Source organism: Chiloscyllium plagiosum, unplaced genomic scaffold, assembly GCF_037043375.1.
Source record: "Chiloscyllium plagiosum isolate Xiang-an unplaced genomic scaffold, Cpla_swu_hap1 HiC_scaffold_6, whole genome shotgun sequence".
NCBI lineage: Eukaryota > Metazoa > Chordata > Chondrichthyes > Orectolobiformes > Hemiscylliidae > Chiloscyllium > Chiloscyllium plagiosum.
Genome location: NW_028270144.1, coordinates 119,562,103 through 119,578,778, shown reverse-complemented (window position 1 = coordinate 119,578,778; position 16,676 = coordinate 119,562,103).

The window sequence follows — 16,676 nt, the reverse complement described above, 5'->3', positions numbered from 1 at the left end:
CCAAAAACTGGAACCCCTCCCTCCTGCACCATCCCTGAAGCCACGCATTTAATTGTTCTCTCTCCCTATTCCTCGAATCTCTATCACGTGGCACGGGTAACAAACCAGAGACAACAACTCTGTTTGTTCTAACTCCAAGCTTACTTGTGGTCTAATCAATGTGTTTTAAAGTTGTAACAAGGCTTCCTTGCTCCTGTATACTACATGCCAGCTAGTGAAGTCAAGCATCCTGTATGCCTTCCTCACCACCCTGTCTACCTCTGCTGACACCTTCAGGGATCTATGGACTTATATCTTTCACTACTCCCTACAGACCTTCCATTTGTTGTGTATATCCTTTGTTTATTCGGCCTCTCAATATAAATCACCTCATGCTTATTGGGATTAAAGGTCACTGTTTTGTTCAATTTGCCAGCTGATTAATGTCATAACTATAGACTAAGACTATTCTCGTCACTATCAAAAAGCCACCAATTTTCATGCCATCTACAAACTTAATTATACCTTCTAGATTCATATCCAGGTTGTTAATGTACATAACAAACAGTAAGGGTCCCAGCATCGATTCCTATGATATACCACTGGTCACAAGCTTCCAATTACCAAAACACTATCATCTTTTGCCTCCTATTTGCAAACCAATTTTGAATCCATTTTGACAACTTGTCTTGGATCCCTTGAGTTCTTAGCTTTTTGGATCGGGCTACCCTGTGGGACCTTATCAAAGGTCTTACTGAAGTCCATGTAAACCACATCTATCCAATCTTCAGTTATTCAGGCAAGATCCCCCTCTAACAAAACCATGCGGACTATCCCTGATCAATGCCTGCCTTTCCAAGTGTTAAATAATCTTGTACTTTAGAATTGTTTTCAATCACTGTCCTACCACTGTCATCAGATTAACTGGACTGTAATTACCTGGTCTATCACTGCTGGCCTTCTTAAACAAAGGAACTACATTAAATATTCTCCAGTCATCTGGCATTTCACCTGTGGCCATATCACTACCAAGACCCCAGCAATCTCCTCCCGTGCCACCTATAACAACATCTTATCAGGCCTTAGGGATTTATGCCTCTGTATTCCTGCTAAAACATCTAATACCTCCTTATTAATCTGAGTATGTTCTCGAACCTCGCCATCCCAACTAGGAAACCCCGGCTAAAATGACTTGCTCTTTTGTGAATAAAGATGAGAAGTAATCACTTAAGACCTCACTCACATTCTTAGACTCCACACACAGATTGCCCCTTTGGTCTCTCATTGGCCCACTGTTCTCCTGATAATTCTCTTATTCTTAGTATGCTTTTTAAAAAAAAGGCTTATAGTTTCCTTGATCCCAAACGCCAAAGACATGTTGTGGCCATTCCTTGCCTTCCTAATTTCTTTTTTAAGCAATGTCAAACACTCTCTTATACTTTTGAAGGAATTCTCCTGTTTTAATGCCCTGTACCTGACATATGTTTCTGCCTCTTTCTCTAACAAACTCTCAATATCCCTTGACATGCAGATTTCCCTAAACTTGCTGCCCTTGCCATTCACTGTTAGAGGAACACACTGGCCCTGAGTTCTCATGAACTGCTTTTAAAAGACTCTCACTTTGTATTTATAGACTTACCTGCAAGTAACAGCTCTATGTTTGCCACACCCTCTCTAATGATATTGAAATTGACCTTTTGTCAAGTTTAGACCCAACTTCTGCGCCATTCCTAGTCCTTTCCATAAAGATTTTGAAACTGACAGAGTTGTGGTCACTATCCCCAAATGGTCACCAACTAAAAATTCAGCCACTCGACCGGCTTCATTCCCTCGGATTAGGTCCAGCACTGCTCCATCTCTAGTAGGACTATTTACAGACTGGCATTAAAAAAAAAATTCCTGGATGCTCTTTAAAAATTTCACCCGGTCTAATCCCTTCATAGTAAAGCAATCTCAATTAATGTTGAGACGCCCTACAACTATAAGGCGAAAGTGAGGACTGCAGATGCTGGAGATTAGAGCCAAAAGTGTGGTGTTGGAAAAGCAAAGCAGGCCAGGCAGCATCCGAGGAGCAGGAAAATCGACGTTTCGGGCAAAAGCCCTTCATCAGGAATGTCTCATCCTTACAATTATAACCCTGTTTCTCTCACACCTTTCTGTGATTTGATTACATAGATTCTCCTCTATCTGCTTGTGGCTACTGGGAGGCCTACTGTCTAATCTGAGCAAGATAATCACCCCTTTATTTATTTCTAAGTTCTACCCAGATGGTTTCACTTGTAGATGTCCTCCCTCATTACAGCATCAATAATTTAGTGCCCCACCTCTTTTCCTTGCCTCCTTATTGTGCCTGGAACTTCAATACCCTGGAATGATGAACTGCTAATTCTGCCTTCCTTCAACCATGTCTCAGTCATTTCAGCCATATCATATTCCCACGTGCTGATCAATGTTCTAAGTTCATCTGCCTCACCAGTCTCTTGCTTTATCAAACTCTCAATATCCCTTGACATCCAGGGCTCCCTGAACTTCCTGCCCTTGCCATTCATTCTTAGAGGAACACGCTGATGGCTGGTGGCTGTTCACCCCCTCCCCCCCCTTCAAAATGCCCTGGAGGCACTTGGAGAGATGCCCACTGCTGACACCAAAGAGGGCAACATACCATCCTAGAGTCTCACTTGCTGCCACAGAACTGCTTGTCAGTTCCCCATATTATTGAGTCCCTTAGCACTAAAGCTACCTCAATCATTTTCTGCCCTGCTGTGTGGCAGAGTCAAAAAGGGAGGCGTAAAGCACACAAGGTCAGGCAGCAGCAGGAGAATCAACATTTCGGGCATAAACCCTTCATCAGGAACGTGGCAGAGCCAACCATGGTCCAACAAATTTGGTGTCGTTGCTTTCCACTAAGTGGCCATACCCCTCCCATCAACACACCAGTACACAAAACTGATTTGTCAGAGGGCGATCCTGTCTGAATAATAAAAGGGTGGTAAGGTCAAAGTCATTGCACAGCATTAAAAAGGAGGCAACAGCATCATGTCATTCTGACCATTTCAGACAATTCCAGCAGAATGTTACCTCCAAACACATCATCCCGTCACTCCCCCTGTCTGCACTTCACAGGGACTGTTCCCTCATGGACACCCTAGTCCATTCCTTGATGACCATCAACGACACACCCCCCAGAACCAGGATCTAATGGTCAGGGGGTATGGCTTTGAATGACACTATGGCTGATGGTGAGATTTGAATTCAATAACAAATCCAAAATGCAATAAGTTAATCTTAATAGGAACAACTATCAAATGTCCTGATGAAAGGTTCTGACCTGAAACTTCGACTCCCCTGCTCCTCTGATGCTGCCTGACCTGCTGTGTTTTTTCCAGCTCCACACTGCATCAGCTCTGACTTTCCAATATCTGCAGTCCTCACTATCTCCAAATTGTTGTAGCCATCTGATTCATGTTCTTCTTAGGGAAGTAAAATTGTCATCATTGTCTGATCATCACCTCCATGTGGCTTGAGTCTCTTAACTGCACTCTGAAATGGCCTTGAATACTGTTCAGTTCCAGGTCAGTAAATACCAGCCAAGCAATGCACACATTCCAAGAGTGAATAATGATAAGAAAACAGAAAGGGAGGCAGACCTGAAGTGGTTGTGTCTGTGCTAGAACTGGTTAATAGAAATGATTAAAAAATACTTTAAACTGTAAAAAGAAACGAATGAAAAGCGAAAAAAAAGAGAAAGGAAGGAAAAGAGAACAGGAGTTACAAAATAGAATCCCTACAGTATGGAAGCAGACCATTCAGCCCATCGAGTCCACACTGAGCGTCCCAGCCAGACCTATCCCTGCATAACTCATGGCTTATCCACCTAGCCTGCGACTGTGTGAAGTTTGCACATTCTCCCTGTGTCAGTGTGAGTTTCCTCCAGGTGCTCCGGTTTCCTCCCACAGTCCAAAGATGTGCAAGTTTGGGTGGATTGGCCATGCTAAATTGCCTCGAGGTGTCCCGAGGCCGGAATCGAACCCAGGTCCCTGGTACTGCTAACCACTGAGCCATCTTGCCGAAAGCATGAACTGGATTGAGAAGAGAATGAAAGAGAAAAAGAGAGATTAAGAAAACTTGAATTCCAGAGAGAGAGAGATATCAGCTGAAAATGTGTTGCTGGAAAAGCGCAGCAGGTCAGGCAGCATCCAAGGAACAGGAGAATCGATGTTTCGGGCATAAGCCCTTCTTCAGGAATGAGGAAAGTGTGTCCAGCAGGCTAAGATAAAAGGTAGGGAGGAGGGACTTGGGGAATGGGCTTTGGAAATGTGATAAGTGGAGGGAGGTCAAGGTGAGGGTGATAGGCCGGAGTGGGGTGGGGGCGGAGAGGTCAGGAAGATGATTGCAGGTTAGGAAGGCGGTGCTGAGTTCGAGGGATTTGACTGAGACAAGGTGGGGGGAGGGGAAATGAGGAAACTGGAGAAATCTGAGTTCATCCCTTGTGGTTGGAGGGTTCCCAGGCAGAAGATGAGGCGCTCTTCCTCCAAACCGTCGTGTTGCCATGGTCTAGCGATGGAGGAGTCCAAGGACCTGCATGTCCTTGAGAGAGATATCAAACAACATTAAGGCTAGAGAAGAGTTTAAATGATGAAAGAAGAGAAAATAGCTCAGAAACATTATTCTGATTCCAATAAGATTTGATTTTACTGGAAATTTGTATTTATGCCAATGTTTACACAGAATGAAGTGGAAGGTTATTTCACCTCAATTGAAAAGATAGCTGGGAAAATTAAGTAGCCAAAAGTTGTATGGAGTTTAATGCTGAAAAAGTGTCTTGATTGCTTTAGCTACGAATGAGTGCATCAGTTGGTCAGGCAGCAATCTCCAATAATGAGAGGAATAGATAGAGTCAATAGCCAGACACTTTTCACCAGGGCAGGATAGACTGGTATGAGAAGTAATAGTTTGAAGATATTAGGAGGAAGGTATAAAGGAGACATCAGAGGTAGGTTCTTTATGCAGAGAGTTGTGAATGCATAGAATGCATTGCCAGCTGTGGTGGTGGAAGCAGAGTCATTGGGGACATTTAAGAGACTGCTGAACATGCACATGGATAGCAGTGAGTTGAGGGGTGTGTAGGTTAAGTTACTATATTTTACATTAGGATTAAGTCTCGGCACAACATCGTGGGCCAAAGGGCCTGTTCTGTGTTGTACTTTTCTATGTTCTATGTATTACTAGGAAGCTCCAAGAAGATCATATCAAATGGCTGTGCATTTGTCCCCGAAGTTTAAGAAGGAAACCTCATCAGATATTCATGGAACTTGCAAGGGAAAAGAAGTGTCATTGGATCAGTGGTTTCGATCAATGAAATTAGTGAAAAACATTGAGAACATGAGAAAAATCATGATTTCAGGAGAATGCTGAAATAGTATCCCAGAGGATCTTAAGACGATTTAGATGAGGAGCAAATTTCAAAGTTCCAAGTATTGAAAGTTCTGACAGATACCTATGACATCTAACACCGACAATTATATGGAGGGAAATGATCATGTGAGAACCAACAAGGAAACTGGAGGGTTAAATTATCCAGAGATGGAAAAGATTTTAATTTTAAGGGGAAAAGGGAAAAGGCGCTAAAATAATAATGGAGAAAGGCTAAAATTTGAAAATGATACAATGTATTTCTGTTATAATAAGACTGGACAAACTAAATCTCTGCAGTGGGGAAGATGGTTGAGCCTATTATTTAGATTTGATTACTTACAGCATGGAAACAGGCCCTTCGGCCCAACAAGTCCACACCCTTACATTTACCCCTTTGCCTAACACTGCAGGCAATTTAGCATGGCCAATTCACCTAACTTGCACATTTTGGGACTGTGGGAGGAAACCAGAGCACCCAGAGGAAACCCACGCAGACATGGGGAGAATGTGCAAACTCCACACAGTCAGTCACCTGAGGTGGGAATTGAACCCGGGTCTCTGGCGCTGTGAGGCAGCAGTGCTGACCACTGTGCCACCGTGCTGCCCGGAATGCTGCTTGTCAGAAGTTATATAGGAAATCCATCACGATAATAGCAATGCCTAAATAATGCTCAGAAAAGGGTGCACCAGGAATCAAAATGGATAATAAAACTGCTGTAGTGTTACAGGTGCAATGTGTTCATTCAGAAGATACTGGGAAGACAAAGGTTGCTTCAGTACACTCCATGTCCCACGACGATTCCATTCCATTCTCCCATTCCTTCGCCAATGCTGTACCTGTTCAGATGATGCCATTTTCCAAAACAGTGATGCTAACATGTCTTCCTTCTTCCATAACTGTGGCTTCCCAGACAGTGTGGTTGACAGGGCCCTCAAATGCATCTGACCTTTCACCCGTGTTTCCACCCTTGCCCCTTCCCATCACTCACAACAGCATGATTAGGTCCCACTTGTCCTCACTTTTCATCCGACCAGCTTCCGCATTCAAAGGATCATTCTCTGCCCTTTAAGCCAACTCCAGTAGAATGCCACCACCAAGCCCATCAGCCCCTCACTTCCCCATCTGCATTTTGCAGGAACTGTTCCCTCCGGGACACCCTAGTCTATTTCTCGATGACCATCAACACCACATCCGCTTCCTGTGGCACCTTCCCATGCAACCGTTGAATGTGCAGGTTACTTTACCTTCCCCTTCACCTCCTCTCTGCTCACCATCCAAGGGCCTAATCAGTGTTTCCAGGTGAAGCAGCATTTCACCATACCTCCTCCAATCTTGTATTGTGTATTGTACAATGTGTATTGTACAATACACAATGTGTATTGTATTCGCTGCACCCAAAGTGACCTACTCTACATTGGAGAAACCAAACATTGAATGACTACTTTGCAGAACACCTCCAGTCTGTGTGTAAGCAGGACCCTGACCTTCCTGCAGCCAATCATTTTAACCCAGTGTCCTGCTTGGATGCCCACGTGTGTGTCCTTGGCATGTTTCAGGGTTCTAGTGAATCACAGCACAAACTGGAGGGACTTCAAACGAGGCACTTTACAACCTTCTAGACTTAATATTGAGTTTAACACCTTAAAATTGTGAACTCACTCCCAGTTCTTCCCTTTCTTTAAGCTTTACTCGTTGTATTCTCTGCCATTATGTTCTCTCTGTCCACCCCTGAATCCAATCGGACCATCTGTTCCTTCCAGTTTGACAGTTAGACCCACCATTATTCTACCTTTCTAATGTTCTGATCACTTAATCTACACTATCAGCACCCTTTCTCCCCCAGCAGTCCACTCCTCCCACAATAGCATAAATGCTGCCCCCTCCACACTACGTCAGCCTTGATGAAGAGTTATCTAGATTTGACAAGTTAGCTTGTTCTCCCTCCATGGATGAGGCCTGACCCATTGTGTTTTTCAGCATTTTTTGCTTTCAGTGGCTCAAGACAATCTAAAATATACTTCTTTAATCATTGACAAAGATAAGCATACTGCTGATGTCTCTGAATATTTTATTTCAGTGGGAGAGATACTTCCTTATTCTTCTATCTAAGAAGGAAAAAATAACAAAGATATTCAGAGACGCCACAGCAAGTCAGTTGCTGCTGCTGGCTGATGAGACAATTTGTTTTCCCGAGAAGTTAACGAAGGAGAAAATATTAATTGGATGTATAAACAGAGCTTATAAACCTATCCTATTATATGGAATTGGATTAAAGCATGACTTAGTGAGCAGAAAAGTTTTAACTGGAGTATCGAAACAAATCCCGAGAGAAGGAACTTGTTTTATTTTGGGGGAATCTGGCTGGTTCACCCTGTGAACATGCCGTGCGCTGTATACTCTTGTATGCTATGATCTGCCTGTACTATACACGCAAAACAAAACCTTTCAGTGTACTTAGGTACATATAACAACAATAAGTCAAATCAAATCAAATATTGACCTCACTGAGGGTGTTGTAACAACAAGGTAGAAGTTTAAAAAACATAGATGTTACATGTTAATACTGAGACAGACTTGGCTGTAGTTGTACAAGGAACATAGGACTTAAGCACTCAAGACCAAAAGACCATAACATTCACATGACGTAGGTCACTCAGCCTGGTTGCAAAATCTTGAGTAGTTTTCTGACTGTGTTATGATTAGATCTAAGGCCCATAGAATAGCGAGGAGTCTATGAAAAAAGGAAAAGACTTGGAAGTTCGGTTATCTGACATAATCTTTCAAAATGTAAGAAAAATGAACTCAGGTAAAGAGAATAAGTCTGATGTCTTTTGTCCATCTTCTTAAAAAGAAATGCAATAGATGAATTTTGAATTGAGAGAGATGCATTAAACATTGACTATTTAAGAGACAAAGTCTTTATGAGGAAATAGAGATCAATTCAAATATTGGCCAGTGGGCAATGATCTATCAGGTTGTAGTTCCACCTGAGTATTGTAACAAAATTGTATGAGTGGGCTGAATGGCTTCCTTCACGTATGTGTAATGGTCTATTGGTCTTACCAGAGTGCTAACGCCCTATGTTACTTATACTATTGCAGCCAAGTCTATCTCATATCAACATTCAGATGTTTTATGTTTTCAAGTAATTTCAGCTTTTTTATTAGTCCAATGTTGCAGTCGCCCCCTGTTCTACAATTGACTGATCTTGAAGTAAGAGTTCATCTGTCAATGGGTCATGGTCTTTTGCCTCCAAAAGGTTCCTTGTGCTTGAGGAGGCAATACTTACATCCCTGATAAAGGACTTACATCCTTATAATGGGTTAATGCCGAAAACGTCAACTCTCCAGCTCCTCGGAAGCTGCCTGACCTGCTGTGCTTTTCCAGCACCCCACTTTTTGACTCTGATCTCCAGCAATTGCAGTCATCACTTTCTCCTAATAATCACATACCATAAAGTAAGAACTGGATGTGGGTAATCTAATGCTGAAAAATTCAACAGGCGTTTATTACCATTCCCGATATTTAATCATAATACAGTCACGGATACTTCAGTCTCTGGAATATGTTATGAAGCAGCTAACATAACATAAAAATATTGAAGATAAGAACAGGAGTAGGACATTCGACATTTCGAGACTACTCCACCATTCAGTATGATCACAGCTGATGATCCAGTTCAGTAATCTGTTCCTGCTTTTGGCCTATACCCTTTGATTCCTTTATCCAAAAAACTTTATCTGTTTGCTTCTTGAAAACATTCAATGTTTTGGCCTCTCAATGGGTGTTTCTCCTCTTGTCAACCCGAAATGACTTACCCCATCTCTATAGACTGCAACCTCTGATTCTGGACTCAACAGGAATATCCATTCTACATTTATGTTGTCCTGAGAATGTTGTAGGTTTCTATAAGATTCCGACTCGTTCTTCTAAACTCCAATGAATATAGTCGTAGCCAATCTAATCTCTCCACCCGCTTCAGTAACTACTGGACAAATCCATTTCCAGAATGAGAAGTAGCTAAGACGTACAAGTAGACCATTCAGCCCATGGAGTCTGTTCCGCCATTCAATGAGATCATGGCTGATCATATAATATGCAATTCCACTTTACTTGCAATCCTCGCAATCCTTGATTCTCTTACTGTTTAAAAATCTGTCAATCTCAGCCATCAATACACTTAATGACAAAATATCAACAGATCTCTGTGATTCCATAAATTCACAAACCTATCCCTCCTTCCCTTATCTTAAATGTGCAACTACTTAAAGTCATAGAGTCATAGAGATGTACAGCATGGAAACAGACTCTTCGGTCCAACCCGTCCATGCCAACCTGATAGCCCAACCCAACCTAGACCCACCTGCCAGCAACCGGCCCATATCCCTCCAAACACTTCCTATTCATATATCCATCCAAATGCCTCTTAAATTTTGAGATTTTACCAGCCGCCACCACTTCCACTGGCAGCTCATTCAATACACGTACCACCTTCTGAGTGAAAAAGTTGCCCCTTAGCTTTCTTTTATATCTTTTCCCTCTCACCCTAAACCTATGCCCTCTACTTCTGGACTCCCCCACCCCAGCGAAAATACTTTGTCTATTTATCCTATACATGCCCCTCATAATTTTGTAAACCTCCATACGGTCACCCCGCAGCCTCCGACGCTCCAGGGAAAACAGTCCCAGCCTGTTCAGCCTCTCCCTGTAGCTCCAATCCTCCAACCCTAGCAACATCCTTGTAAATCTTTTCTGAACCCTTTCAAGTTTCACAACATCCTTCCGGTAGGAAGGAGACCAGAATTGCACGCAATATTCCAACAGTGGCCTGACCAATGTCCTGTACAGCCGTAACATAACCTCCCTACTCCTGTACTTAATACCCTGACCAATAAAGGAAAGCATACCAAATGCCTTCTTCACTATCCTATCTACCTGTGACTCCACTTTCTAGGAGCTATGAACCTGCACTCCAAGGTCTCTTTGTTCAGCAACACTCCCTAGGTCCTTACCACTAAGTGTTTAAGTCCTGCTAGAATTTGCTTTCCCAAAATGCAGCACCTTGCATTTATCTGAATTAAACTCCATCTGCCACTTCTCAGCCCATTGGCCCATCTGGTCAAGATCCTGTTGTAATCTGAGGTAACCCTCTTCGCTGTCCACTACACCTCCAATTTTGGTGTCATCTGCAAACTTACTAACTGTACCTCTTATGCTCGCATCCAAATCATTTATGTAAATGACAAAAAGTAGAGGACCCAGCACCGATTCTTGTGGCACTCCACTGGTCACAGGCCTCCAGTCTGAAAAACAACCCTCCACCACCACCCTCTGTCTTCTACCTTTGAGCCAGTTCTGTATCCAAAATGGCTAGTTCTCCCTGTATTCCTTGAGATCTAACCTTGCTAATCAGTGTCCCATGGGGAACCTTGTCGAACGCCTTACTGGAGTCCAAATAGATCACATCTACTGCTCTGCCCTCATCAATCTTCTTTGTTACTTCTCCAAACAACTCAATCAAGTTTGTGAGACATGATTTCCCACGTACAAAGCCATGTTGACTATCTCTAATCAGTCCTTGCCTTTTCAAATACGTGTACATCCTGTCCCTCAGGATTCCCTCCAACAAGTTGCCCACCATTGAGGTCAGGCTCACCGGTCTATAGTTCCCTGGCTTGTCTTTACCACCCTTCTTAAACAGTGGCACCACGTTTGCCAACCTCCAGTCTTCCGGAACCTCACCTGTGACTATCGATGATACAAATATCTCAGAAAGGGGCCCAGCAATCACTTCTCTAGCTTCCCACAGAGTTCTCGGGTATACCTGATCAGGTCCTGGGGATTTATCCACCTTTAACCATTTCAAGACATCCAGCACTTCATCCTCTGTAATTTGAACATTTTGCAAGATGTCACCATCTATTTCCCTACAGTCTGTATCTTCCATATCCTTTTCCACAGTAAATACTGATGCAAAATATTCATTAGTATCACCCCCATCATCTGTGGCTTCACACAAAGGCCACCTTGCTGATCTTTGAGGGAGCCCTATTCTCTCCCTAGTTACCCTTTTGTCCTTAATATATTTGTAAAAACCATTTGGATTCTCGTTAATTCTATTTGCCAAAGCTATCTCATGTCCCCTTTTTGCTCTCCTGATTTCTCTCTTAAGTATACTCTTACTTCCTTTATACTCTTCTAAGGATTCACTCGATCTATCCTGTTCAAATCTTCCTTCTTTTTCTTAACCAAACCCTCAATTTCTTTAGTCATCCCGCATTCTCCATACCTACCAGCCTTCCCTTTCTCTGGATTCTTGTTATCTTATTTCTGAAGGCACCCATTTTCCAGCTGTCCCTTTACCTGCGAACATCTGCCTCCAATCAGCTTTCAAAAGTTCTTGCCTAATACCGTCAAAATTGGTCTTTCTCCAATTTAGAACTTCAACTTTTAGATCTGGTCTATCCTTTTCCATCACGATTTTAAAATGAATAGAATTATGGTCGCTGGCCCCAAAGTGCTCCCCCACTTACACCTCAGTCACCTGCCCTGCGTTATTTCCCAAGAGTAGGTCAAGTTTTGCACCTTCTCTAGTAGGTACATCCACATACTGAATCAGGAAATTGTCTTGTACGCACTTAAGAAATTCCTCTCCATTTAAACCTTTAACACTATGGCAGTCCCAATCGATGTTTGGAAAGTTAAAATCCCTGACCATAACTACCCTATTATTTTTACAGATAGCTGAGATCTCCTTACAAGTTTGTTTCTCAATTTCCCTCTGACTATTAGGGGGTCTATAATACAATCCCAATAAGGTGATCATCCCTTTCTTATTTCTCAGTTCCACCCAAATAACTTCCCTGGTTGTATTTCTGGGAATTTCCTCCCTCAGCACAGCTGTAATGCTATCCCTTATCAAAAATGCCACTCCCCTCCTCTCTTGCCTCCCTTTCTATCCTTCCTGTAGCATTTTTTTCCTGGAACATTAAGCTGCCAGGCCTGCCCATCTCTGAACCATGTTTCTGTAATTGCTATGATATCCCAGTCCCTTGTTCTTAACCATGCCCTGAGTTCATCTGCCTTCCCTGTTAGGCCCCTTGCATTGAAATAAATAAATGCAGTTTAATTTATTAGTCCTACCTTGTCCTGCCTGCCCTGACTGTTTGATTCACTTCTATTCTCAACTATACCAGTCTCAGATTGATCTCGTTCCTCACTACCTCCCTGGGTCCCACCCCTCCACGTTACTAGTTTAAATCCTCCTAAGCAGTTCAAGCAAATTTCCCTTCCAGTAAATTAGTCCCCTTCTAATTTAGATGCAATCCGTCCTTCTTGTACAGGTCACTTCTACCCCAAAAGAGATTCCAATGATCCAAAAATGTGAATCCTTCTCCTATACACCAGCTCCTCAGCCATGCATTCATCTGCTCTATCCTCCTATTCCTGCCCTCACTAGCTTGTAGCCCTGGGAGTAATCCAGATATTACTACCCTCGAAAATGTCCTTTTTAAATTTCTGCCTATCTCTCTGTAATCTCCCTTCAGAATCTCAACCTTTTCCCTTCCAATATCGTTGGTTCCAATGTGGACAATGACCTCTCCCTGGCCCCTCTCCCCTGTGAGAACATTCTGCACCCTCTCTGAGACATCCTTGATCCTGACACCAAGGAAACAACACACCATTCTGCTTTTTTTTCTGCTAGCCACAGAAACGTCTGTCTATATGTCGGACTACAGAATCCCCAAACACAACTGATCTCTTGGAAGCCGACGTACCCCTCGTTGCATTAGAGCCAGTCTCTATACCAGAAACTTGGCTATTCGTTCTAAGTTCCCCTGAGAATCCATCACCCCCTACATTTTCCAAAACAGCATACCTGTTTGAAATGGGTATATCCACAAAAGACTCCTGCCCTTGGTGCCTACCTCTCTTACCCTTCCTGGAGTTAATCCATCTATGTAACTGTATCTAAGACTTTGCCCCCTTCCTATAACTGCCATCCATCACATACTGTTGCTGTTGCAAATTCTTCATCGCTTCTATCTGTGTCTCCAACCGATCCAATCGATCTGATAAGATTCGCATCCATCAGCATTTATGGCGGATATAATCCACAGTAACCCTTAAACTCTCTTTAAACTCCCACATCTGACAAGAAGTACATATCACTGCAAAGGCCATTTTTGCACTTTCACAATCTGCAGACCCAGAAAATAACACTGACTTATTCCTCTACAAAACACTGCCCCAGGTTAAATTAATAGCTATGGCTTATATTTTAAGTTTAATCAAGAGACTTATCTCCAAAAACATATAATCAAGAAAGAACCCACTGTGCTCGCTAATACAGCCTTTCTCTTAGACAGACTTAAAACAACAATTAACTTATCTGATTCTGTGCCGTGAACTTCGCCCAAACCGGTTCCTCCAAGATTAGTTGTGAAATTCATTGTTTGTTCATTTTCCCAGATGCACTCCGATGTCCCTGCAATTTGAGATGGAGAGGGTACAGTTGGAAGTGACAGTACTTCTGTGGAATAAAGGGAACTATGGAGCTATGAGGGAGGAGCTGGCCAAAGTTCAATGGTGCAATATCTTAGCAGGGATGACCGTGGAGGAACAATGGCGGATATTTCTGTGTATAATGCAGAAGTTGCAGGATCAGTTCATTCCTAAAAGGAAGAAAGATCCCAGGAGGAGGCATGGGCGGCCGTGGCTACGAGGGAAGTTAAGGAACATATAAAGTTAAAAGAGAAAAAGTATAACACAGCAAAGAAAAGAGGGAAAACTGAGGACTGGGAAGCTTTTAAAGAGCAACAGAGGATTACTAAGAAGGAAATACGCAGAGGAAAAATGAGGTACGAAGGTAAACTGGCCAAGAATATTAATTCTGGTCTCCAAATTTGAGAAAAGACATTCTGGCTATTGAGGGAGTGCAGCGTAGGTTCACAAGGTCAATTCCTGGAATGGCAGGATTACCTTACACTGAAAGACTGGAGCGACTGGGCTTGTATACCCTTGAGTTTCAGAGATTGAGAGGGGATCTGATTGAGACGTATAAGATTATGAAAGGATTGGACACTCTGGCAGTAGGAAACATATTTCCACTGATGGGTGAGTGCCGAACCAGAAGACGCAGCTTAAAAATACGGGGTAGACCATTTAGGACAGAGCTCAGGAGAAACTTCTTCACCCAGAGAGTGGTGGCTGTGTGGAATGCTCTGCCCCAGAGGGCAGTGGAGGCCCAGTCTCTGGATTCATTTAAGAAAGAATTGAATAGAGCTCTCAAAGATAGTGGAATCAAGGGTTATGGAGATAAGGCAGGAACAGGATACTGATTAGGAATGATCACCTATGATCATATTGAATGGCGGTGCAGGCTCAACGGGCTGAATGGCCTACTCCTGCACCTATTGTCTATTGTCTATTGTCTACTGTCTATTGTCTATTGTCTATTGTCTATTGTCCCGCGACACATGAATTCAAAAACAGCAAAGGCAGTAACTGTGCAGGTTCTCTCTCTCTCTCTCCTGCACTGTCCTCACCATGTGCTTCCTTTGTCTGCTCTCCTCCCTTTTAAAACTGCTGTTGTTTTGACTTTTTTTTTCAAAGTTCCAAAACAATGCAACAGCATATAAAACAGTAATTGCTGCTCCTGGACTTCGAGGAAATCACCTCCAACACCTAAAATACCTCAAAAAAAGGAGCAACTCTTACAGCCAGAAATTATTCCCATCCTATTCTGAGATAATGCACTTTGGTCCTAGATTCTCCCGCAAGGGGAAACAATCGCTCAGCAAATACCCTGTCAAGTCCTCTAAAAATCTTGTGTTTCTATAAGATTACCTCTCAATGTGTACAAACTCTACCTCCTGAAGTTTTTCCTCATAAGACTTCCCCTCTATGCCTTATCTGGACTGCTTCAAATGCCAGTGTAACTATCTTTAGGTAATGGGCCCAATATTGTTCATGGTATTCCAACTATGATCTGCCGAGTGCCTCATACAACTTTAACAAAACCTTCCTACTTTTACATTCCATTCCCTTTGAAATAAAAAAAATTATTTGCCTTCGCTATTACCTTCTGAACTTGTATGCTGCCTTTTTGTGATTTATGCATGAGGATTCTCAAATCCCATTTTTCTGTAGCGTTCTGTAGTCTTTTTCTATTTAAATGATATTCAACTCCTCTATTTTTCTGTCAATTGAATTGAATTGAATTGAATTTATTGTCACGTGTACTGAGGCACAGTGAAAAGCTTTGTCTTGCGAGCAATACAGGCAGATCACAGAGTTAAGTAGCAGAGATAAGTAAATAATAGGTAAACAGCAGCAAAAACAAAAAACACAGGTACAGGCGAATGTTAAGAGCTTGTGAGTCCATTCAGTATTCTAACAACAAAAGGGTAGAAACTATTTTGAAAACGGCTGGTGCATGTGTTCAGGCTTCTGTACCTTCTCCCCAATGGGTAGAGGTTGTGTAAAAACATTGCCAGGCTGGGAATTGATCTTTGAGAATGCTGGTGGCCTTTCCTTGACAGCGGGCCTGGTAGATGGATTCTATAGATGGGAGGTTGGCCTTTGTGATTGTCCTGGCCGAGTTCACAACTCTCTATAACTGTCTCCGATCTTGAATGGTACAATTGCCATACTAGGTAGTGATACATCCAGACAGAAAGCTCTCGATGGCACACTTATAAACCTGACTACAACATTCAGAGTACAAATTTTATTTCTTTAATATGGTTGTTTTTCACTGAAGCATATGCACACAAATGATTTGGTTTTAACAATAACACATACATTTATTATAAACAATCAACAAAAAAATAAATTAAACAATGATATTTATTGAAAGATAACACAGTTTAATGAATTTTAAAACACAGAAGTGAAAACAAAATGCCATGTATTCTCCAACACTATCACTTCACATTTGATGATAATCTATAGAATGTTCCTTCTGTGTATTACCTGTAGGTTTGATTTACCCACCACTTCGCAATTTCGGTCTTGTGAGTTGTGAAACATTTTCTTTGAATGCATGTGCAGTCAAAATCTTAGACTTTCTCAGTTTTCAATTAACAAGGAAGATCTCTAACCAAACACGTCTGGTCTGGAAATGTCACAAATTACACTCTTTCACTAATGTAACTTATTCCTCAACTGCTCTGACCAACCTCTTTTTCCAGGAGAAGCAATTCTGCTTCTGAACCCAGTCACATTTCCTTCAAACTTAAACAAGAAGCTTTTGAACTAAATTAGAAAAAAAAGTTTA